This window comes from Polyodon spathula, chromosome 3 (assembly GCF_017654505.1).
Source record: "Polyodon spathula isolate WHYD16114869_AA chromosome 3, ASM1765450v1, whole genome shotgun sequence".
Classification (NCBI taxonomy): Eukaryota; Metazoa; Chordata; class Actinopteri; order Acipenseriformes; family Polyodontidae; genus Polyodon; species Polyodon spathula.
This window is the reverse complement of record NC_054536.1, coordinates 28,292,932-28,318,747: the sequence shown is the minus strand read 5'-3', so window position 1 is coordinate 28,318,747 and position 25,816 is coordinate 28,292,932. Positions and strand designations below refer to the sequence as shown.

The 25,816-nt window shown below is 35.7% G+C and overlaps 1 pseudogene; it reads left to right on the top strand.

Moving 5' to 3' along the window:
* LOC121312944 overlaps window positions 1-25,816 on the top strand; it is a 69,815-nt pseudogene that overhangs the window by 9,225 nt on the left and 34,774 nt on the right.

Genomic DNA, 25,816 nt, shown 5'->3' with positions numbered 1-25,816 from the left:
TACTTATAACTATTACTTGTGAACTGATAACTGATAAACAAAATTACAGGTTGTTAAAACAATGCCCAAAAACCCGCTATTAAATCTATCACCATAATAATTTGCAAGCACACATTAGATTGATGTGCTGTTGAGGCCTTCTCAATCACAAACCTAAGAAATGTCACCTTTTTGTGCCAAAAGTTAAAAACTTCTAACCCTTATTGTAAAGTGTTTTTGAAAACATATCGTGTTACAACATAGTCTGGTAGAAACAGAAATATTAAAAGGGGGTTGAATGTTCTACCAATAGAATAGGTTTATTTAATGCATATTGTTTGGGACTTACTGTAGCATTTTAACAAATGACAAAGTATTGTTAATATCCTCTAGAAATGCCGTAGTTTACAACGTAGCAGATGACACTAAGTGGTTGCAGATAAAGAAAAGAACCAGTTAAGCTAAGCTGTTCTTTTTTAGAAGGATACATAAATTATGTAGGCCAACAGTAGCTTGTCATGATGTGCTACAAAAGCAAGAATAAAGAAAAGGAATGCCTTCCTTAAGCAGTCAATAACTGTTGGACTATTACAGTGTTCACTGGATTATTATTATTTATATATATATATATATAAAAATCAGACTCATCTGCTAGATTTCTTGAACACGTTATATATACAGTACCAGTCAAAAGTTTGAGTACACTTGCTGGAAACTAGGTTTTTTTTTCATAATTGACAATGTTTTACATCGTATACGTTTCTGTAAATAATTGAAAATGAAAGCACATGTTACATTATACAAAACAAAACATAAGGGGTATCAAAGCAATGTTCAAGAAAATTGAAAATTGTCTCAAAATCTTCAAAATTCCTTAATAACAACCTCACAAACATGAGGCATTCGGTTAACAAGTTTCAGCAAGAAATCACCCAACATGTCTTCCCAGCTCTTCTGCAGCAATTCCCAGAGATGTAGGGCACTTGTGGGTAGCTTTGCTTTGACTCTTCTGTCCAGTTCGTCCCATACAAGTTCTATTGGATTGAGGTCTGGAGCCTGGGCAGGCCAGATCATTAGATTGAGTTGTCCTTCACTTTCCTTCTTCGCCAGATAGTTCTTGCACAACTTTGAGGTGTGTTTCGGGTTATTATCTTGCAGAAGAATAAAGGACTGCCCAACTAGCCGTAATCCTGATGGAATTGCATGCCTCTGAAGTATGCTATGATAGCCATGCTGGTTGAGCTTGCCATGGACTTCGTAAAGATTAACAACTCTGTCACCAGCAAAGCAACACCAGACCATGACACTGCCTCCTCCATCCTTGACAGTGGGAACCACACATGCAGAACTCATGCGCTCACCCTCTCTGCATCTTACAAGTACTCGATGGTTGGACCCAAATATTTCAAATTTTGACAGTTAAAAGCATAGATAATCATGAAAAACCTGGTTTCAAGCAGGTGTACTCAAACTTTTGAATGGTACTATATATATATATATATATATATATATATATATATATATATATATATATATATATATATATATATATATATATATATATATATATATATATATATATATACGTGTGTATATATATATTCCAGCCTATGTAAACTGTCAGAGAGTGGAGTCTCCACCCATGCTTGTTGTGTCTAAGCAGACAGGCCTGACCAGTATTTCAAGATTATGACAGAAACAAAAAATTCCTTTCACCTTCAATGCGTACTTTATTATCCTGGCTAAATGCATATAGTTTATGGGCAGAAGGGTACTGCTGATACTGTATATAACACAGTCAGCCTTGGTTAACTAGACTGGTGGATAACTTGACACCTTTGCTTAATTCGACTGACAGTCTTGGTCCTGAATTTTTTTATTCGACAACACGCTTTACTCATAACTTGATATTTATTACCAGTACCGAAGGGATACGAACTATTAAGAAAACTAGTGGATAACTCAACATTTTCACGTGACTGATTTACGTGACACTTTTGTCTCTGACTGGAAATGTATTGTTAAATCTCCATTTCTGACCCCTGGTTGAAAAAGTCCCCTGGGTCAAGATTGTCCGTACCTTTTAGAATTTTGAATGCTTGAATCAGATCACTGCCTAGTCTTCTTTCAGTTCTTTAAGCCTGTCTGCATATAACATGCCTTTTAAACCAGGAATAATTATGGTTGCTCTTCTTTACACTCTTTCTAGAGCACCAATATCCTTTTTGTAGCAAGGTGACCAGAACGGAACACAATATTCTAGATGAGGTCTTACTAATGCATTGTAAAGTTTTAACATTACTTCCCTTGATTTAAATTTAGCACTTTTCACTATATATCCAAACATCTTGTTGGTCTTTTTTTATAGCTTCCCACATTGTCTAGATGAAGACATTTCTGAGTCAAAATAAACTTTTAAATCGTTTTCATAGATTCCTTCTTCAATTTCAGTATATCCCATTTGATGTTTATAATGCACATTTTTATTGCCTGCATGCAATACCTTACACTTTTCTCTATCAAATGTCATTTGCCATGTGCCTGCCCAGTTCTGAATGCTGTCTAACTCATTTTGAATGACCTTTACTGCTTTAACTGGGTTTGCCATTATTTTTGTGTTGTCTGCAAATTTAACAAGTTTGCTTACTATACCAGAATCTAAGTCATTAATGTAGATTAGAAACTCCATGGGTTACCTCACGCCATTTTGAGGTTTCTCCTCTAATCAGTACTTTGTTTTCTACATGTTTTCTACATGTTAACCACTCCCTGATCCATGTGCATGCATTTCCTTGAATCCCTACTGCGTTCAGTTTGAGAATTAATCTTTTATGCTGGACTTTGTCAAAAGCTTTCTGGAAATCTAAGTAAATCATGTCATATGCTTTGCAATTATCCATTGTTGATGTTGCAATACGTGCAGTCTGCAAATACCTGTTGGTCAGTTTCATTTTATACCTCCGAGTTCATTTTTAATTAATGAGTCATAAGTCGTAATTAATTGAAACAGTATTCACTACTAACGACATGACACCCCACTATTATGATTGAAAAAACATTTTGGGCAAGAGCAATAAAGCACATTATTAGTCAACGAAGTATATTCACTCGTGTACCAGTTCTCTGCGCATGGAAACCACATTTTCACAAAATTTCACTAGTAATCTTTAAAAACAGCACAAGTAGTTTATGCATAACTAATTTACATATCAACCACCACCTTTCCCAATAATTAGCATGACGTCGGGTGAAAAAAACTGTTTACTCAAGTAAAATAAACTGAATGAATGGAAACCCCAAAAAACATTTTACATAAGACATTTTTCTCAATGTCTCGAGCTAAAAAAAAACACGCATGGAAACTCCACCAATGATAAATAATTTGCTTTATTTATGGTATTAATTTAAGATTGAGTAATTTAGTTTGGTATGTAACTATTTACAAACCACCATTTCCAACATTAAAAATTATTTATTTATTTTTAATAAAAAAATTTGCCAACCCTGGTGTTTTTTTTTTTGTTTGTTTTTAATCAAACTCATTTCAAACTCCTCTTTAAACCACATTGCAATACTAATGTTCATTCACATAACTGTAACCTGCTATTCATCCACAGTGGCTGTAATCTTGAGTGACAGTTATGATCAGGATTAGAGACTATTGTGCCAATTAATTCTCTGAGATTAAATCTTTGAATTCAAATGTGGATTGCGTTAGAACCAGTGTTTTCTTCAGGTGTAAAGTTTGTTTCCATGTAAAGTGGATGTATGGTTTTGTTAAAAATGAATTCAAGCTGGGAGTGATCATGGTTGCAGTCTACTGTGAAGTATACCATAGCATTCCTATGATTTTTCTGTTTCCATAACATGTATTGCAAATACCAGGCTCAGTGACGAATTATTCAGGGCAATATTATTTGATCCTCCAAAACATAGTTTTTTCTCTGCTTCATGCACATTTTCCATATTGTATAAATAGCAATTGTAAAATTTCAAATTTTGTCGACCTTTGACAAGCCAGATGGATTTCATGCACTGCAAAGCGTTTCTGTCATTTTTGTTCTGCTTGCTGTAGAACAGAAAAGGTTGTTCACAGGAGGTGGTCATAAAAAAAATTATTTATAATTATTTCCCTACTACCGGTTGCCAGCTTTCCCAGAGCTAATCGGAATGTTTTTTTTTTTTTTTTTAATCTTTAGAAAGTAAAGACTGTTCTGACTGAAAATTATTACCGTACCTTTGTTGGATCAGTTAAACCATTCTATTTGACCATGTTTTGTGTTTTGGTGCAATTCTTCTGGAATGTTCCCCAAATACTATATAGATCCAAAACCAATAGTACAAGATATGCTTCTAAACAGATAAAAAGCTACTGTATGGTACCAAATTAAATGAATATAAATGAAATGAATATAAATTAAATTAATATCTATATCTGATATTTCCATGTACTATAGTATGGAACTGTTGTGCACATTGAAACAGGGCTCACAAATATCTTAATCTGCCAAGTTAAAGGCCACCATACACAGGGCGATTTTTGTTGCCAGTGATGTGTCGTCAGTGATTTATCGTGAAAACCTTCTCACCATACACAGGGCGATTTTTGTTGCCAGTGATGTGTCGTCAGTGATTTATCGTGAAAACCTTCTCACCATACACGGGGCGATTTTTGTCGTCCAGTGAGACAATCGCAGAAGGAGGACTGCCAGTTTTATTGGCTTCTGTAACTCTTGCTTTTGAAAAACAGCATATGGACTATAGTAGCATATACCGATCGAAAATTATAGCAGATCGGCGTACAATGTATATTGTATGTAAGACACTGTATAGTATTGTAACGACCTGGCAAGAGGACGTGTATGAGAAGTGTAGTGGAAATGACTGAGACAGAGAATAACCAAAACAAATTAAGAGAAATACAAATTAAAGGGTTTATTATTTTGTTAATAAACCGTCAATTTCATAACGTTTCGATACAAGATACGATTTATCATTACAGACAGGACGATTTTGTCAGACCAGCATCGCAGGTGACAAAATCGCCGCGTGTATGGTGGCCTTAAGAGCTAATTTTATTTGAACCCCTGGACCATAGATCCTTTAGCAACAAATATAAGACAAGATTCTGACCAATATTGGTGGAAAATGAGAAAAAACACTGGAGAGAAAATGGTTGTGTGTACAGTACTTAAATATTTAATAGCTGTGTTTTTATGTAAACACATATTTAATGTTATAATATTGGAAAAGTTAATGTTTACTTAATGATTATCTGTGTGGATTTTACTTTTTTCATGCTACTTTCTATACTTTCTGGCTTTGCAAACTATCTGGATAAACTTTCCACCAGTATGTCTTACTGTGGTTTATTGCGGTATCTACACATATATCCATGTCATTCAGACATTTATAAAAACACACAGCCCCAAGTGGTCAGTGTCTTCTGGCATGAATTACAGTATCAAAATCCAATTCCAATTTATTTGTTTAAAGGGTTTGAATTGTTTTCTTATTATGTTCATTTTCCATTACAGGGAACATAAGTAGAATATTAGATGGACAATCTGGTATCCAGGGAAATCCAAATTTCAAGGTCATTACTGTCCTGTTTTTAACATTATATGCATAATCTAGTGCATATGTTGACAATATCACAGATAAACATCAGTTACAACAGAACTGTGCCTGAAGCCGTTTTGTTTCGTGGCTGATAATTCTATGGGAAAGAAAGATTGATTCATTCCATATGCCCCATCACTGTGTTATTTCTTTCACAATTTGCTTTTTTTAATGTTAGCAATTTTACCTTATGATTTATGTTCTTATCTGAACAGATGTTAGTATATTTTTGCTATATTTTATATTTAGTTAAAATTTCTATCTAAAAATCTAAAACTACTTCTTGTCAACTTTGAGGCTCAGGTATGGTGAAACTGATTAAAAAAAAAAAAAAAAAAAAAAAAAAAAAAGGAAAAATTAATTCCAGTCTTTATTCCAAGCAGGTCCTGAATTTGTTTTTTGGCAGGTTTAAGTCAATATTTTAGAGCCTGCTTGGAGTAAAAAACCTGGACTGGACTGGATGTCAAGTGTCAGAATTGAGTGCCACTGGACTTTTGAAGTCTGTGACTGTGTACTGTATCAGGGCTCCAGACTGCAAAGGTGATAGATATATATATATAATGTTTTTTTTTTTTTTTTTTACAACAAATGGCATCTATAAAAAGAACAAGGCAAAGCCATGTTTAAAAGTATTTTGAGGAACCGGACGAGAAAACCGTGGTATACAAGGTTGTTATTAATATCCGTTATTTCAACAAAGGTGCCTTGGTCACAAAAACACGAGGTAAAAAGATTTCCACCATCTATCTAGGAATGAAAAAAAATATTTTTTCCTTAGGCTTATTTGTCAGTAAAAGCAAACCGCCATAATAAACAAAACACTAATGGCGACTGACATTTATTTAGCCCTTACACCCCTGTGAAAACGATTTTTAAAAGGAAGTTGTGTTTTTATTTATTTATTAATAGTTTTATTTTTTTATATTAATTCAGAGGAGGCATACATGGAAATAAATAATATTAAGCTTTAATTTACCAGTGCACTTTTACGCAAATCATCATTTTTAAAAAAAGGGATATTAAAAAAAAAAAAAAATATATATATATATATATATATATATATATATATATATATATATTATATATATATTATTAATATAGTATATAATAATTTTTCTAAATAGATTTCCTGTTTGTGGCACCGAGCCCTGAACAGTAGAGTTAATAAAACAATGTATTATAGTATGTGCATTTTATAAATACAATGCGACATATGTACTGTTTTCTGTTATAATTTATTATAATTAATAACAAAACCAAAAACAAGTTTTTTATATTATGTTACATTTTCATGTGCAGTACAAATACAAAGATAGGTGTTTACTGAGATAAAATTAATAGTATGTGCTAATAATTGCTTCTAAAAATACCAAATTCCCATTTTTAAATTTTTATTTATTTTTTTATTTTTTTAGATTATATAGATTTTCTAGTATTGCTATGCAGGACAGACACTATAATATTGTCACCGTTATTAAAAATGTCCATGGATTAATCTACTGGTAAATCAACTAATGCCCATAAATTAACAATCAAAAATTTTAATCAAGTGACAGCCCTAATTTCAATATATACTTTGGTGTCTACGTGTTTCGTTTTACTTTGTAGTTAAGTCTTTGCAATGTTAAAACAGTATTTGCTTATTTAGGGTTTCTTTGCTTACATCATGAAGTAATGTAAAGTGTAAGTGTGTGTAGATATGGTTTAAACGCTGACACCTACATAGCATTTAAAAGCTCATAATGTACCAAAAGCACATCCCTAACGTCTTTCCAACCATACGTTTTGTCAGATTGACACTTATACATCTGAAAAATCACTTTGTTGTTGTAGATCTGAAACTTTGTTTGGACATTCTAATATCAAAATTTTGGTTATATGGAAGCGTCTGTCTATCTGTGCATATAGGTCATGACCATCTACATATTCAGGTTACTGACAGCTCTATTTTTGTATATGAATAACATATGCATGTTATAGTGGTAATATTAATCTCCATTTTGCGTGCTTATTTGTGCTACAGCAGGTTCTAAAGCCTGGTCTTTGTTTTGTTTGTTTTTAACTGGTTGTCGCTGCTTTTTTGTATGCGTCAGTAAGACACTTTCCTTAGAAACACAAAGTGCTTGCACCTGCATTAAAGCAAAGAAGTGCAACTAGCTGACATTGTTGTCGGATGCTGCAGAGCCACCAAATGTCTTTTTTGTAGGTTGACATGCAGGTAGCCTTGCAACAGTAATGAGGGATGGTAGTGAATTAATGTGCCAGTTTGGTGTCGTACAGTACAGTAAGCTGTGCTTTGTGGCATGCACTACCTCTGTACTGTTTTTAAGGATATATAGACACGTTCAAATTGTATAAATACTGTACTAACATAAATAGTTAAGTATTTCAATTTTTATGATTTTAAGCTAGGTTCATTTTGTAGGCTGTGGTTCTGTTTGAAGTATACTGGCAGCAGCATTTGAAACTATTTGTTAGTTGTATGATTTTATAGTATGGTTGTATTGAGGCTGTATAGAAGTTACAGTTACATAAATTGTACCTTCCAAGTAGAGTACTGTAAGGGTCCAGTTGAATTATTTTCCTTTCTGAAGATTACTGCAAAGACGTACTTCAAACAGCAACTTTTATACCCAGAGTGAACTGAATAAGAAATTATATAGCACTGTAGGTACTGTAGTGTAATTTGTTCTTTGGAATTTATCTACTGGTAAGTAGGAAGTGAAAGGGTGTTGTTTTTTAATGGTTCCTGTACAAAAAAGTACTGCAGAACTGTTAATGAGAATATTGTGGAGCTGTGGCAATCAGTAATAGTGTACTGGATCATTATATTTGGATCCTTCATTTTGTGGAGAACTACTGTGTAACCTCTTTAGTTAGGCATCTGCTTTGGTTTTTAGGACCGTGTACAGCATAACATAAACAACCTAGAGGGTTGTTTAATTAACTAGTCTGTTTACAGGCTGATGGGTACATTGAGGGTGTATTCACACTGGCTCTGTTTTAGATTAACAGTAAAATTGTTAATCGTCCCGGTTTTGCTACTGTGGAAAACCGGACAGTGAGAGAAACTGAAGCTCTGACAGAAATTTGGTCAGACACCAAAATCCAAGCCGAACTTGACAAAACTCACAAAAATAGTAAAAGTCTTTTTAAATTACTTTGTTAAACGCTAATTAAATTAGCGAAGTGCTTCTCAAGTGCTTTCTTTCACAACAATTGTAAGAATCTAAAACATGACATTAAAAAGCTCTAAAGATAGAATTGATAACGGAGGGATCAGCTGTTTGGGTTTGCTGAAACACACTGCGGAGCAGGTCACACTGCTAGACAAAACTAACAGGTGCAGTGGGCCAGTTCTGTGAAGACGAGTCAGCTGCCACCCGCTATTGGTGGTTACATGAAAAGAGAACCTGGTGTTAATAAGCAGCATGGAAAACGGGTCTCGGTTAGTGGGAGATGTATGGCGGGCCACTGGTTGCCTTGACAGAACTGGGCCAGCTGGGGTTTGTGTAGTTACTGTACAGTATGTAGTAAATTGGTGTCTTACAGTGGAATGTCTGCTTAAGCTGTTTGGTCAGGAGTGTATTTTTAAGACTTAACCATTTACCTTACAGTAGCATTATTTGGGGGCTTTCCTGTACCTTAACATTAGCAGGGCTGTAAATAAGACTCCCATTTAATAGTGGTTTGAACCATTCCTGGTTTTACAAGGTGTTTAATAAGACACATCTGAGCTTGTTTCCTGCACTGTGGCTAATCAACTGTCTTAAAACCTGGAATGGATGAAACTATTATGCAGTAGGGGTCTTATTTATATCCCTCTTCTGGAATGTAACCAATCAGAAAACCCATCATATGGTGCCTACCATACAGAGTACTGCTTTTTTATGAAGATTTATGTGCATAGGACAAATTTGCTGGTAATGCTATTTTGAACATTTGTTTACTTACTTTTAGGACATTGACGATGTACTGTATTAAAAGGTGACGAAAGCTATTTTAAGTGTTGATTAGTTATTGAAGGTTTCATCAGGATTTTACATTTAACCCTGGGGTGGTCAGACACAGACAGAAGAAATGCATGCACACATCCATTTGAAAAATAATTAGTGTTGGAGTCTTATACAGTACTTGGTTCATACAGTTGTACATGTATTCTGTTATCATCCCCTTATGCCCCTTCTATTGCCATGGGAAATTGTGTCCAAAGTCTGACACTTTGAACCTGAGATCTGACACCTTGAACTTGGCTATATCTGCCCCCAGCTCTTTATATCCTGGATGTGAACACTAAAAGTCAGTAGCGGACACTGTACAGTATATTGGGTGAAGGGAGGTAACTCTGGAGCCTGGGTTTCCCTGTGAGAGATGAAGGCTTTAATTAGCCTTTGCTGCAGCGGCTGTTTACGAAATTAGCACAAGCTCAAAGTCAAACACACTTTTTATTGGGATTAAGAGAAAGCGATGTGAAGAACAGCTGGACAGCATTGTGCTGTGTACACAGTAAATAGCTCGGGTTCAAGCTGCTATAGAGGAATACTGTACTATAGCTTTATTTTTTGTTTGTTTTTTCCATCCTTTTTGCACTTTATCATTAATCAATACACTAGTGAAAAACTGGGTGAGATCTGCCCTTCACATATCTCAAAATACCCAAGATCTAAATACTCTCCAATATTAACAATATTATTACGCAGATTAATGTTTTCTACCCCTGATCTACATGAATATTGAATGCTTCATTCCTCGCCTATTCTGCAGCACTGTATGTTCCTTGCACAGCACCAACATTATTGAACTGTCAAGTCAGAACAAGCAAACTGTATAGTAGCAAGTCCTCTAGTTTTGCTGGCACAGTATTGCATAATAGTTTAAGTAAAATTACCCCCCCCCCCCACACCAAAATAAAAAAAAAAACTCCTTCCAGGGCCTTCCATCAGCCAATTGCTAGATAGTTTTTAAAAAGGTATGCCCTTGTCAAACTTGACATGAGCTGTGCATCTAGCATAATGACAGCAGTTAACAAGTGGCCTTCTTTCTGAGTCACGCTATCCAATAATAAGATTGTCCTCTGCAGGCAGTTTGTGCTGAAAGACAGAGTGAACACCTGGCTTTCATTTCTTACAATTTCTCCACTACAGTAATTGCTATAGTTGAAGTCTCTACAGTATTTTAACTGATTTAACAACATGGGGGTAGATTTTAATAGATGATTACACCAAATTGTCAGTAGCACATATTTTTCAGCAAGGACAAACAACCAATTAAAGTTATCAAAAACTAAATTAAAAACTCAGGTATTAATTTGAGGGCTTGTAAGTCCTTATTTGTTTTAGAATTGTAATTGGTGTTTTGTCCTTTCAGCCAGAACCATTTGTTTATAATGATTACATGTAGTTTTAATATGTGCAATTGTGCATTCTAACCACTTACATTACCCATAGCTACAGTGTTGGCATCACCCGCGCTTTTAAGAACACCTGTTTTTTTTTTTTTTGAGCTTTAGTAATTTAACACCATGGAACTAATGTATTTATTTAATATTTATTTATAGTAATATGTTGGGCTGCAGTAGCAGACTTAGTGTGGTTAGTGGGTTTATTCAGACCATGTATTTGTTTTGCATTATAAGATGGATTATACGATTTAGTAACTTTATTAACAATTAACAATTTTCTAATCAGTTCATTCAAATAAATGTTTGCATCTCTAGTGTGAATAGTCATGTATAAATTGAAATCACATAAATCAGTCAATGTCAAAAGAACCCCACCCGAGTCCCAGAACAAAATCAAGAGAAGCATGTTTGGCTTCCAGAGATAGTGGAAGTGTGCACTAAAATGCTTACAGTAACCATGCTCCAGATAAAACCATCAGGCTAAGAATATACTGTACAAAGGTCAGTAAGAAAACTGCAGATAGATCCGAGTTGGGGCTTCTTTATTAGTAAGGAGCAAACCACATCATCCAGGTTTGAAATGTTGATTCTTTTGGTTGTACGCGAACAACTTAATTTGAAAAGGTCATTGCTACCATTAAAATGTAATCTAAGCAACAGTTTAAGCAAACTAAGCTTTAAAAAAAAAAAAAAAAAAAAAAAAAAAAATTTAGTAGTGAGCAATTAATTTTTAACTTAGAAAAACACAGAATTTCTCTTTCCACTTAAAGCAAAGTTGAAAAAACAGACCTTTAGAGTAGGTCAGAGCAGGTCCTTAAAACAGTTAATTAAAAAAAATAAAAAGAAGAAACTGTTTTAAGATGCACTTTATCAGGTTGTAGAGGTCACAGTTCAGCTGCCATGCTATGTTTAGCATAGAGATGCGAGGAGGAATTCTTACATTTTAGATAGGCTTAAGTGTAGACTGTTACTTGACATGTCAGCAAATGCCAACTCGTGCCTAATTTTTAATTAGTTTAGATTCACAGCAGGGGAAGCAATCCCTCAGCTTCTATAAAACTGGAAAATAAAATAGAAGGATTTTATTGTTGCTGTTCAGAACACAATCTCAAAGACTTCAGTTTGCTTAGATTTGTTTTGCATTTGAAGAGACTATTACTTTTATCTTTGAGTAAAATTATTTTTGTTTTACTAATCAAAAATGTATTTACGTAATGTTATACATGTAGCTGCGCAAAATAATAAAATAGCTTTATAATTACTCTTAAATGAAAATGCTGAATTTTGCTGGCTAATTTGTTTGTGGTTAGTAGCAATCCCAGTTATAATTGAGTAGTTGATTTGCATAACTGACTTGTGACTGATGTAATCAGGAAAGTGTTGTTAGACCTACTGTAACATAAATTGATTTATTTATACTGTGCCGTCTTATTTTTAGGCAATGCACTAATCAGTCTTCAGGTTGTAGAAGTGAGGCGGCCTCACTTTTTCCATTTCATGTGACACAGTAAATGCTTGAAACAATTACAGATTAATGAATTGTAGATCTAAGGTTCAGGAAATAAAAATGTGAAAATGGTCTGATTTACAATGTTGACTATTTGTATGCTCCTCCAAAAACAGAGACTTGCATTTCTGCACAGTACTCTTTATGGTAACATCTCAAAAGGCCACAATTGCGGAATGTACATGCTTAATTTCATATCAGATGTAGTAGCTGCTTTTTTTTAAATCACACCATCAGTTTCTAGACCTAATAATCTTTATGATAAAGGACTCTAACATGATCAGTTTTAGAGTGGCATAACAAGTACTGCGTTGGTTAAAGAGAGTTACAGTCGTTGTAATTTAGTGTTCAGAAGTTAATCTGCAGCTTTAAAACACACAATCAAGACATTAACAAAGACTTGTCTTAATGTATTACTTTTATTTTAGTATTACCACTACTACAGCTGCTGCTGCTGCTGCTATAGTTTGGAGGTGGTTTGTGAGCTGTTCACACAGTGTAATTCTGCTGATTTAGTTCAGTGCAGTGTTTGTGAGTTCCCAGCTCCTCATGATGGAATGCACTGTGAGTGGTTAGTCCTGATATTGAACGGGGGAACAATATCTTCGAATGGATTCTGTAGACTTTAATTGTATTTTGAGGCACAGGCTGAATAAAGTGAAAGTTGCCGCACTATAGCTTCCATTCCATTAGTAACTATTTACAGTACACACATGAGTGTATTTTTTTATTTTTTATCTGTTTGATTTATTTTAATTGACACCGTTAATAAATATGTTAGTGTTCATAAATAAACCCAGAGATAAAATATTTGCATTACAATGCACTCTGTATGTACATTTTAACAAACACACACACACACACACACACACACACAGAATAATATTATGCACAGGAAGGGAGGTAGACACAGTAGAAATGAGTAATTTCTACAAATATAGTTAATTCTGACAAGTAAGTTTACATTTCTTGTGAATTTGTGTGCAGTTTTAATAACCACCCATGCCCAAGCAGTGTAACCACTAGGTAATTTTGGATATTTCACACCTTTGTTAATCTGGCATCTTGTGCTGATATTTTTTTTTTTTGCTTTCTGGCTCTGCAGTGAAACACAGTGATGAAAATTTTACAATAGTAAAAATACAGACTGAATAAAAGGTCTAGTAGCAACAGCTGAAGCTGTGTCCCCACAGAACCTTTGCTGTATTTTTAAATAGGCCTCTCTGGGAATTTCTTCAGCTGATCCACAGGGAGTTTTCTCTTGCCAGCCTGTTCTCAAGAAAGACCTGGTTAGCAGAGGATTACAGCAAAGAAATATGTGGTCTTCGTGTTCGGGAGTTCATAACAGCTACAGTTTTGAACAAAGATGGTGGCTTCACAGTTGTGGATGCTGTCAAAACATTTTTTGAATTTCCAAGTTTAACAGTATACGGTTTTAAACTTTTTATATCTTTTATTTGCAATACTGTGCATGGTTAAAAACCCACTCTTACAGTGTCAAGGTGCAAAGAAATGGATCAACCAGGCCCTAATAAATCTATTCTGAACTCAACACAGTTATAGCACCATGAGTAAGTCTAGACAGAGTCTGTATCTTTATTATAAGAAGTTGCTTATGCAGCTACGCGATTGCGACAGTTTATTTACCCGGCACTCCAATTACTGGCTGCTGATCATTTTAATAAAATATATATATATATATATATATATATATATATATATATATATATATATATATATATATATATAAATCTATTTATTTATTTATTTATTTATTTATTTGTTTGTGGAACCCAGAGCTGGGTGCAGGACTGTACTACTGTACTAGAAATAATGATCTGCTTTTGTTATTTTTGTTTTGTTATTTATAGGAGATTATTATTATTATTAGCAAAACTGTGAAATTTGTTTATTTACTTATTACATGTTGATTTACTTATTTGAGCAATTATATTACACTGCTGTTCTTGTTTACAAAGAGACCCTTCTCCCACAATCTTTGTGAATCTTGTCTGTGGAATCAGGAATCTGAGTGCCATTGGATCTTTAACATCCATAAAAGGATATGGGACCAGATGAAAATAATTCTACCTTTTAAAGTGCAAAACCCCCAACAACACTAGCTATGGTGCTGGCACATTATGTCCAGGTGCTGTTTAGTAAAACATACTAACTCTGTATTGAAGATTTGACTAACTCTTGTATATAAACATTTTATTGGTGCAGCAATGATAGAAGCTACTGTACTTCACATTTCAGATGTATCATTAGGGGTGTGCAATTCATATCGCCCGATTCCCGGGACAACAGGATTTGTGTGGGGGACAACAAGTTTTACCGTTCTGCTGTGTCCGTCGGACAAGTCATTTTTTCTTCTTTTGTCACAACGTTCTGTTAGAAAAACTTCCATAGATTTCTAGGGAGTTAAGAAATGTATTGAACTCACACATACAAATGAAAATTAAAAAAATGCGTAAGTCTAAACCTCAAAGCAAACATATAAGCAAACATATATACATAGTACAAATACACATATGCTTTTAATTCACAAACCCTTAGTCACACACAGCAACACACATATTTAAATTAATGTAATAAATTTACATTGCTTTGTCTGCAGTAGGAGCACAGTAAAGTTTGACTGCTAGCTATAGGAAGAAAATATAACATAATAAATTACAAAAACTAAACTTTTATATGTAATGTTTTGTCAATTTTATTTGTTTGTTTTTTTAAAAGCTACTTTAATCGGGTGGTTGGCAGTAGGTTTGTAAAGCTAGACTGACTTAGCGCAACACCCACAAAACAAAATTATTTCTCTTTTATCCAGGGGGGAAAAAACATATTAAACAAGCTTCATCGCCGATCTTCTGGGTAATGTAGTTTAGAAACCAATCCTTTAATCCATCTGCTTCGGTGAACATTCTACCTGTTTGAGGTCTGACTGACATAATGTGAATTTCAGCTTGTGTATCAGGACACTTGTCCACCAACAATATACCGTATTGTACCTTTCTAAACAGCTGAGAATCTGAAGATTCACGTTTCACGTTTTCACTATACCCTAAGATTACATACTTTTAAATGTAAAAAAAATAAGTTTGAAATTAATTTGAGTACATTTTTTCTTTAGAAATGTCTGAAAGTGTCTCCATTAGTGATCTCTTACCTAAAAAGCCACAACTCTCAGGAAATAGGATCAGAAAGAATTTTATTTATAAATACTGTCTGGTTTTGATTTTACACCAGATTATTTAATAGGTGTGTAATGTGAAGAAGTTTACCATCAGATAAGTCAAATCGTCAACATCTGTTAAAAAAAAAAACAAAAAGAAAAAATTGGGTCGGTAAGCATTCTTGGTTATGTAAAGCAGTTTAGTGTGCTCTCCGGTAATGCTGCTTTTTAAAATCATGGTATATGTGGTAATCGAAGCCAAAACCTAAGATACGGAAATGCTGCTCCTGATAATACAGGGTATCTCTATTGGTTTGGTGCGTGATGCCTGATGTAGTTTTAATCTTTTTAGTTACTTTTATTTTTATTTTTTTTAATTTAGCCATGAGTCGTAAAAAAAATTAGATGTGCACAGTTTTGGCAAGTATGTTAGGCCTGAATTGCGTTTTCTTTATTTGATTTCATGACGCAAACAATATTATTAATCGCTAATTGATTGTGTTCGTTGTTTAATAAAAGCAAAATCCTGAAAGTTATATTTTATTTGTGGGACGATGAGGGGGCAAGTACATTTTTAAGGAGGACAAGTAGGTTTTTCTAGCATTTTTTACCTTGGAGAAGGATTTTTTTTCACAGATTGCACAACGCTGATCATAATGTTACACCAGGCTGTACGGACTGGAGCGCACCAGCCCTGTAATGGTTGTCAGAAATATAAACCATAGCACCACAGGATAAACTGCTTAGGCTGTGTGCTCCCAAAGGACAGAAAAGCAAGACATGCATTCATTAGTATTATATGATTCATTGATACAGTTAGGTTATTAATCAGATAAGCTATGCAGTGTTTTAGTAGTGGAATTTATATTTGGCTTCAGCAAGTTTAAATTAGTTATCATCCACTGTTGCTGGAGTTCAGCAGTTAATTGTTTTGCTCCTTTAGTTAGGACATGAAGTGAATAATAGTGCCCAGAAGTTATACTTTGCTTGGCAACAGTTTTGGATCTCAACAAGACAGATGTATACCATTTATTGAGATATTTTGTTCCCACATATTTGTGGTTGTCAAGGTTTTGGAGATTTGGCACATACTGTGCATATACTTTTAAATTACAGTTGTGTTAGATCTTAAACCAGATATATTGCACACAAGGTAAATGTTTTGTGCTATTGATATATTTAGATTTAAGAATGTAGGCCTATATGGTTCCCTAACCAAGCACATAATAAATAGCACAGGGGAAATTGTGTGAGTTACATACAAATGCAGAGCTGTACCTTCATGTTCAATTAAATATGTAAGTTAAATAATTTTATACAGTAGAAATGTAGCAGAAAGTATAGTTCCCTTTCAAGTACGAAATGTAATCATTATCATATGGGTATGTACCTTGTATGTTCCTTGTAGAGACCCGAAACCTGAATAAGCTCATGCTCCGCAGTCATGCCCCATCCCCGAGGGCACAAAGGCACTGCACTCACAGATCTCACGCCATTTTTCATTTAAAGACTGACCTGAACGGAGAGCCTTGTTGCTGCTATATATTTCGCATTTATTGTGTTTTTACACAAATTCTGTGATATTAATATAATCGCTGTAATAGTTTTTGCTAAGGACACACATTTTGTGCACTACAGTCTGTTGCTTGTTACGTCCCACTGCGGCCTTGTGTCCCACGTGAAGACAGCGGCTAGTCGCTCTTTCCCAGGGAAACCGGCAGCATAAGTCAGCTGACTTTGTGATCTCCCTCCAAGCTGCAATAGGTCCGGCTGGACTTATTTGTTTCTCATTTAATATATTTGTCTAATTGCTTAAATTACTGTATTTGTTGAGAGAGTTAAATCTTTTGTGTGTTTTCTGTTTTTTTACAGAGACTACACAAGGCCTGTCTGCAATGTGGTGCTATAGCACACGTGCAGCAGAGGCAGCTACTGTGCTCAGCAGCACTGCACAGGACCAAAATACTTGCTTTGGTTGTGATTGCTTGCAATCTCTTCCACAGTGTCGCTGCCATTTTGGTGACAGCTTTAGCATCACCATTACGAAGGCTGTTAGTATTACCACCCGGGGTGCCTGAGAACAGGTAGACCTGTACCGTACCAGTACCTAGGTCACATGCAAACCGGGAACGAGGTTACCGCACTGGTTCCGGCACCGTCCAACCGTACCTGTACTGACCCCACCGAACCGACATTGGACCAACCCGGTTCCGACCCGGTACTGTACTCGTACCGACCTGGTGCTAAAGCCACTGAACTAACCTGGGACCGTACCGTATCAACCCAGTGCTAAAGTTACCGAACCGGTACCTACCCGGTACCGCCCCTGGGGCCAGAGCCAGCACTGTGGAGCACTTTGTGTCCATTGCTTCAGCTTATCGCGGTTCCTCTTCAACCTCTGTTAGAGGTGCTGCTTGAAACTGGCCCACGGCTGGACGCTGTGGAGGTTCTGCTGCCCTGCACAGAGACAGAAGCTGCAGGCCAATCCACAAGCTGAGCAGCAGCCCTAGGAGTTTGTTGCCACAGGCCCAGGGCCCCTTTTTAGGAGCCATCTGGACATCTGGGTGCTTACTACCGTTCAGCCTGACGTTCCTCTACAATTCAAGCACGTTCCCGTCCCCCCTGTCGTGGCGTGACTACACCAGTCACGGACCCACAAGACGCCGCTGTGGTGTCTCAGGAGGTGGGCTATCAAAAATGGGCTGTTCACATGGTAATTGTCCTCCAGTTGGAGGAAGGGTTCTACTTTAGGTATTTCCTAGTGCCCGAGCAGGATGGTGGCCTCAGACCGATCCTCGACCTCAGACAGGTCAACCTGTAGCTGAGCCTAAGGAAGTTCAAAATGTTGACGATCCAGTAGCTGTTGCAGTCAATCATGCTAGATGACTAGTTCACCATGGTGGACCTCAACGATGCCTATTTTCACAACCCCATAAAACCAGCGCACAGGAAGTACCTGCGGTTTGCCGTTCAGGGAACAACGTACGAGTTCCGTGTCTTGCCATTTGGCCTCTCCCTAGCTTCCCATGCCTTCTCAAGTGTATGGAAGCTATCTTGCCCCCATTGAGACTCAAAAGCATATAGTGCTCAATTACCTGGACCTTCCAGAAACTTCTGGTAGCAGCTTCTTAAACCCTTCCATTGGGTCTTCTGCACCCCTTTGCAGGCCTGGTTCAACAGCAGGGTTGTCAGCCTACATTGAACCTTGACTGCCTATTGACAGTGTCCTACCACTGTCTGAAGGCACTCACTTGGTTGAAATAGCCGGCACATCTATGCCTAGGCATACCGCTGGACAATGCCACCAGAAGGATGGTCGTCACCACAGACGCGTTCAGCTTGGGCTGGAGCTCTGTGTGGAATGGCAGGGGTCCTCTCAGGCTACGACTGCGTAACAGGCTCTCTGAGCAGCTTTGATATATCCTAAAATTTTGGGTCTCGACAAGGTAAATACCCATATGTTAATGGTTACAGTTCTATTTCAGGGAACCAGGGTTATGATAATAACCTAAAGTTTTTTGATTAAATAATTAGGATTGATAATTAGATCTTAGCTGTAACTGGAAAATAAATGTTCCTTAATCTAATAAATGCCACCAGCTGTTGTGTGTTGCCCTGGGCTCCTATGCGCTTTGAGTTAAATTGTGCCTGATTTTAATTATCCCTTTGAACAAACTCTTGGCACTAAAATTGGTAGATTTTGTGTGAGGGGCATTTATTAATCACAGTCTCCTCATAAGCGTTGCACTGTGAAACATCTGTTGCCTAGAGAGTTGAACTAAGAACTTGCTTGGATTCCATATCTCTGTGAATGTTGTTGTTGACTTCGTTATCAGTATCAGTCGGTGCCAGCCAACTTCCATTATTAACTTCCGGTATAATACTGTATCTTTTTGATGTAAGGTTATGATAAGCTGCTGTATTAGCATTTGCAATGGTGCAAGTAAACCTGGTGATAACCAAGATAAACCAGGAAAATCTAACGTACAACATCTATGATACATTTTCAAATCATCCTACTGATAATACTGTACATTAAATTTGCTGTGCAATATTGTAACGCATGCTATAATGTCATGACCTTTTGTCACGTGAATATCTGTTACTAAATATTAGGAAGATTTTTTTTTTTTAAATGGAAAAAATAAAAGTGATCTCACTACAGCGAACAAAACATGCTCAGGATGTCCACCAAAATCACTTAATTTGCCTTCATCTTAACTCTGAAATCTGAAATGGTGTAAGTAACACCTCTACAATAATTTCCCAGTTCTAAACGCATTTTCATATAGGTATGGTTTGTCCATTCACTAATGTAGATCTTCTTTATTTTATCTAGGCGGAGGCAAGACTAGCTGCTAAAAGGGCAGCAAGAGCAGAGGCACGGGATATCCGAATGAGAGAACTGGAGCGGCAACAGAAAGAGGTAGTGTCATTAAACAGGCAAGCAGTGTCAAAATGAATCACCTCAGTTCAAATGTGTTTTTTGTGACCACTGAGGTTGCTTTGGGTGGGTGGCTTTCTACAGTATCTATTTTACCTCCTTGCTATCTTCCTGGCTGATCTGGTAGTTGTTTCCATGACAATAGGAAACAAATACCTCACCTTCCTTTTAAACCAGCGAGAAAGCATGACGTGTTAATGAAAAATGGTAGATATATATCACTTGAAACAACCACAAACCTAAGAATGTTTCAGAAATAGATTTTCATAAGAAAACGGTAAGCCTATAGAATGAGAAAACAGTGAGTTGTGGTATGTAAACTGGACTACTAAAGATTTTTTTCTTTATTTTTTAACTTGTTTTCATTTTTTGTCACTACACTTAAACACTAAACTACAGTTCTGTTATTAGGACTGTGTGTTGCTGTTTTGGCTTGAACAGTAAATACTTCTTTATCCTCAGTAATCTGGGAATATAACATATAAAAAAGAAAGGTGCTGTAAGAAAGTCTCCTGTCTAAGTCCTGGTGTCCTTGATTGATGTACAGGAAAATATAGAGATGCACAGTGAAAAAGGACAGCGAGTTAAGTTGGAAATATACCAAAAATCTAAAACTACTGCGGAAGCAAAGTACTTTTTGGATCCAGTTAAAACCTTTTAGTTTCTGACTGCCGAAATAAAAAATAATATGGTGATAAGGTAAACTAATATTAAAATCTAGAATAATATTCATGAAAGGTTTTTTTTTGTTTGTTTGTTTTTTGCTTTGATACTATTGAGACTGAGCCAAAGTGCTGTCATTATAGGTCAGCAAGTCTAGATGTCAAAGCAATGTTTATACATTGTAAAGTTATGAATTTCATTATTAGCTGGGTATTATTTTTGATTGCTTTCCATACTTTTGGTAGATGCTTTTCTCCAACAGCCCAAGCTTGAATGGGCTGTGCTAAAGGACCAATTGTATTGCGCGTATGTTCATCCACAACGTTAAACACTCAATTTCTAAATCTCAAGTAAAACTGTAAAAAAAAACAAAAACTATGTACAATTCTACCTGTATACAATGTTTATTTAGTTTTCATCCCTTCTTGTAAAAGCGAGACAAGTTGGAATTATTCTCCAGGGTAGTCCCAATTATGTCAAATGCGGTAATCTAATAAATACATTGCAGACCTATGCTTTTACATACAATTATCAAACCATCCTATTTATTTATTTACATTTCAAAAGTACAAAAGCGGATCTTATTCTTCAGATCAGCTTCGGGTAAAGTGACTTTTCTGCATCGCGATAGGGTAATTTCCCAAGGGGAACACAAAGATTTTGGGAGTTCTAAAATGTCAATTAACCCCAAGCTGATGGGGTCATATTTCGGCTTGATTTCCTATCATAGCTCAAAACTTGTTTGTCTGTCTTACAGTGGCTGCAGTGGTCCTTGTACTCCCACAGGTTGGATTATAATATCGCTTACTGTTAGTTAACATCTTGATTCAGCGACTACTTAGTTTCATTTCTGTGGGTGTTTTGAGCTACTGCATAGTGTGCATGTATAGTATTGCATATTATTATTATGCAGAGATTCCACTAGATCTGAACTTGGCGTAACCTAATAGCTTTACACGGACTAAGAACCTACTGCTTCAGAACATTTCAAATTGCACAAGAAATGTGATACTGCATCTTTTAAAACCTATTGTCCCATTTTTACTTGTAGTTGTAAATGAAAGTTTAGCCTGCTGAAAGTAAAACCACCAGTGGACTGATGAGTAATTTTCAGCCAAGAGTCTGTGTTAAAAATGAGCACACACTTTTTCTTTGTGAGGACACATAAACCACTCATTTACAGTTTAGTAGGGAAAGAAAGTGTTGTTTCAAACAAAGTATTTATTCCTGGAATTGGATGATATCAGAACATTAAATTGCTTCACTGCACTGTGTTGTTCTTACCAAATCCTACTGCTTGTATTTCTTACTGCTGAACTGGACTTTTTGTTGCATCAGTGGTTCATACCAACGCCTGTGACTCCCACACCACACTGACACCTTTAGAGGTTTACAGCCTTAGGACAGTATACTACAAGGATTCTGTACTTGTGTTTTGGTCATAGTAAAGCACATCCAGTACTTTGATTTATTGTTGTGCACATTTTTATATTTTAAAGTTAACTTTATGCAGGATATTCTTTTTTCTACTTTTATATTTTTATTTTCTTATTTTTGAAAATACTGTTTGGGCTTTGGCTGGAACTCATTTCTATGTTATCTGTGAATCTTCCTTTCCTCTCCTTTTATGTAGCATTCTCGCCGTTCATCCGATAGAAAATGGGGACAAATCAATCAATGGATGGTATGCAGAGGAGTACTGTCTGCCTGTTGAAATGCACAATGCTAATCACTTACTCATACACAACACAGAATGGATGTGCAGAATTTCATTAACATTAGTGATCACTTTGCAAGATGAAACTGTTTTGGATATTGTTATTGAATTCAAATACTGTAACTACATTAGTATCTTGGCACCTACAATTGCATTTGAATAGACGCTGACATGTTCTTACTGAACTAAGTTGCATTTCAGAAATTACCAAGAATGAAAAGCTTAAATAACAAAGGATTTGCAGTCACTGATGATAAATGCTGTCAATCCTAATTTGTGAATGACATCAAATGTATATCTGTGCATGCATTTGTTTCCTTTATAAAATGAAATAACCATGTGGATAAGTGTATCTACTGTACTTGGTCTGACTAATATGTAATAGTTGTCATAAAGAAATTGTGTAATTCATACCAAGGGTTATATAGCTTTAGACCATAGTACACATCTAAGAAATTAATATTTGAGCTACTATTACTGAAATTAATATTTGAGCTACTATTACTATTATTTTCTTTTAATAAAAGTGTATTTCACATTTTTCGCCAGATGTTTTGAGGTGTTGCATCATTTTTCATATAAATCTTGGTGTGGACAGAAATTACTTTATAACTGCTGCACAAGCTGAAGGAAATCAAATATGGGTAGTAGAATTATCTGTTTTAATTATGTGGGTTTTTAATAAGGCTCAAATTGTGCACTTAAACTGGGCAGCCAAACCACAGTGGTTTTGCCAACAAATATCAAAATATCATTATTATTGTTGGTCTTCTCCACGTATTCCATATGTAGACTTGGACGCACTTGGTAACTAGAAACTAAGATGACCAGATATATTTTTTCTAGTGCCTTCATCAGTGTGATGACTTTTAGGTACACACAGGGGGTCCCACCGTAAATTAACATTAGAGGTTATGTTGGGAAGCAAATGCTTATTCAGTAATATAAAAATGGCAAAAACTGCAGATTACACCCAAAATCATTTTATAATTGAAAATTGTATAATATACTACACATAGGGTCATACAGCAGTATTCTTTTCAAGTCAGCCATATCTATTATGTATCATACACATCTGTTACCAACAGTGTACAACTTAACCAATCAAAATAAGGAGTGTACTAACATCCCAGAAACTCAAAGCAGACTACAAGTTTCCTCAGGCTTGCACAGTTCACTGTTTGTGTACACCATAATGCGCAACAGTTGAATGGAGTAGAAGCCGTGATATGAAATAATTTTCCAAAAAATACCAGTCTGGTCTTGCAGTCAGTGAAACAGTGGATTCATTGAAGAACACCCTCGGGCCCTGCCACCATTGACCTTTCATGAAAGCCAGATAAATTCTGGGAAGTTTTGTTCAGCTGTTTTCCAAGTACTTTAGATATCTGGAAGAAGGATGGTTCTGAACGTTGGAGTGCTATTCTTATATAAAAATAGATTTTTTGTTTATATCATTTGAGTTATATTGTCTGTCTACAAAATACTGCATGCAACTACGGTATACTCCATACAGTGAATGTACTATAGATCGTGTTGATTTTGATAGATCTGATTTGGTAAACAGCCTTGGCATGGGATGTGTGATATTAATATTCTGCTTATATCGTTCTTTATCAGCCACACTTGACCTTTAGCATGGTTGGTTCATTGCTTGTCCTTTGAATTAATAGTGTGTGTGTGTGTGTTTTAGTTAAGGTGTGGTGTACATTGCATGGTATGGAAACTGGAAACAAAACAATGACAATAAACATACTAATCTCATGCATGTTAAATTAACATTGCTTCTTATCAGCCCTGTATGTAGAAAGTTATAAAATAATGCTGCACAGATGTAAAGTATTTGTTTTTTTCATATGAAAAGGTTAGCACTGGCAGTCTACAGTCAACACATGTTTTGATTTCAATTTAAACGGCTGTATTAAAAGCACACAGGGAAATAAATGCCACTTTCCAGCTGTATGTTATTAACTTTTGAAAAAATAGTTTTCATTTGTTGCTTTATCGTTTCCAAACCCTCTTTTTAATTTTTGTTTTGCTTTTTTTTTGTTTTTGCCATCCTTCCATCCCCAGGAAGATACAGAAAAAGCTAAATATGGTCACGGGTCCAGTGGGCGTCACCACCGGGTTTGTATCATCCTGGCATCCTCTCGCCGTTCATTTGATATATGTTTTTAGATTTCTTGACTGTCTCACCCATTTATATTCATTTTTTCTTGCTTTATTCAGGGGGTCGATGATGATGTGATGTCTGTCCGCAGTGTCGGCAGCTATAGGGTTGGTACTGCATAACGGCTCCTTGTTATCTGACTGTTGAGTATTGCATTGTGTTACAAACATTTTCTTGTATGTATAATTTGAAAAAGGAAAACTGCTGTGTACCAAAAGGTGCAAAATAAAAGCGAAAAAGGTAATGAAGGAACACAAAAATGTGAATAGTATTGTATCAGGACATTTCGGACTACAAGTCCTTTTTCAGCTGGATAGAAAAAAATAGTGCTGTAAATATAGAAGTGTGTATACACGCACACACGCACGCACACTGTATCTTTTAGCATTATTTTTTCCTAGCTTGAAGCTATTCTTCATTCTCCTAATGAATTGCACATTTAGAGTCCGGGCTTTGAATCAGTAAAACTCTTATGAATGCAGCACATACAATTATACCCTGTTGAGTCCACAATAATGTATAATGATGATGATTGGTGAGTCTGAGCATAGCTGCAGAGGTTCTTTTGCATTTCCAGTGCCAGGGCTAGCAGCTGCTGCTTCTGCATTTCTCATCATGGCTGTATTAATAAATATAGTCTGGATTATTCATGTTTAAATATTCAAGCACTGTTTGTTTGAATATTCAATTTTTTGGCCCAGTGCTGTAGATAAATGCAAGCACACTTTACTGTAGAAAAAGTGGAATTAGACTGGACTTGCTAAGGAACAACCTACAATAGTCAACATGTAATGTACAGTTGGATGTGCTGTATTTTTTTTTTTTTTTGGTGTATTCAAATTACAAACACTTTTACAGTAGGTGGTTCAGTTCTAAAATGTAGATGAAAAAACATAACTGTATGGCTGTTAATGTGTTGGTGGTTCTGTAGGCATAAAGTACATAGGCACTCCTGGATCCAACTGTGTACTGATTGCTTACACTGTGGATTTATTTTATTTTATAAATAAACTGACAGCTACTATATACTGTAGTCTGTTTATTTTGTGGTAACTTGAATTTAACTGTGTCTCCAAATTATCAGCACCAGTACAGTATAGCTGGTCTGCACTGACAGTCTGCTCACAGGTCAACTACC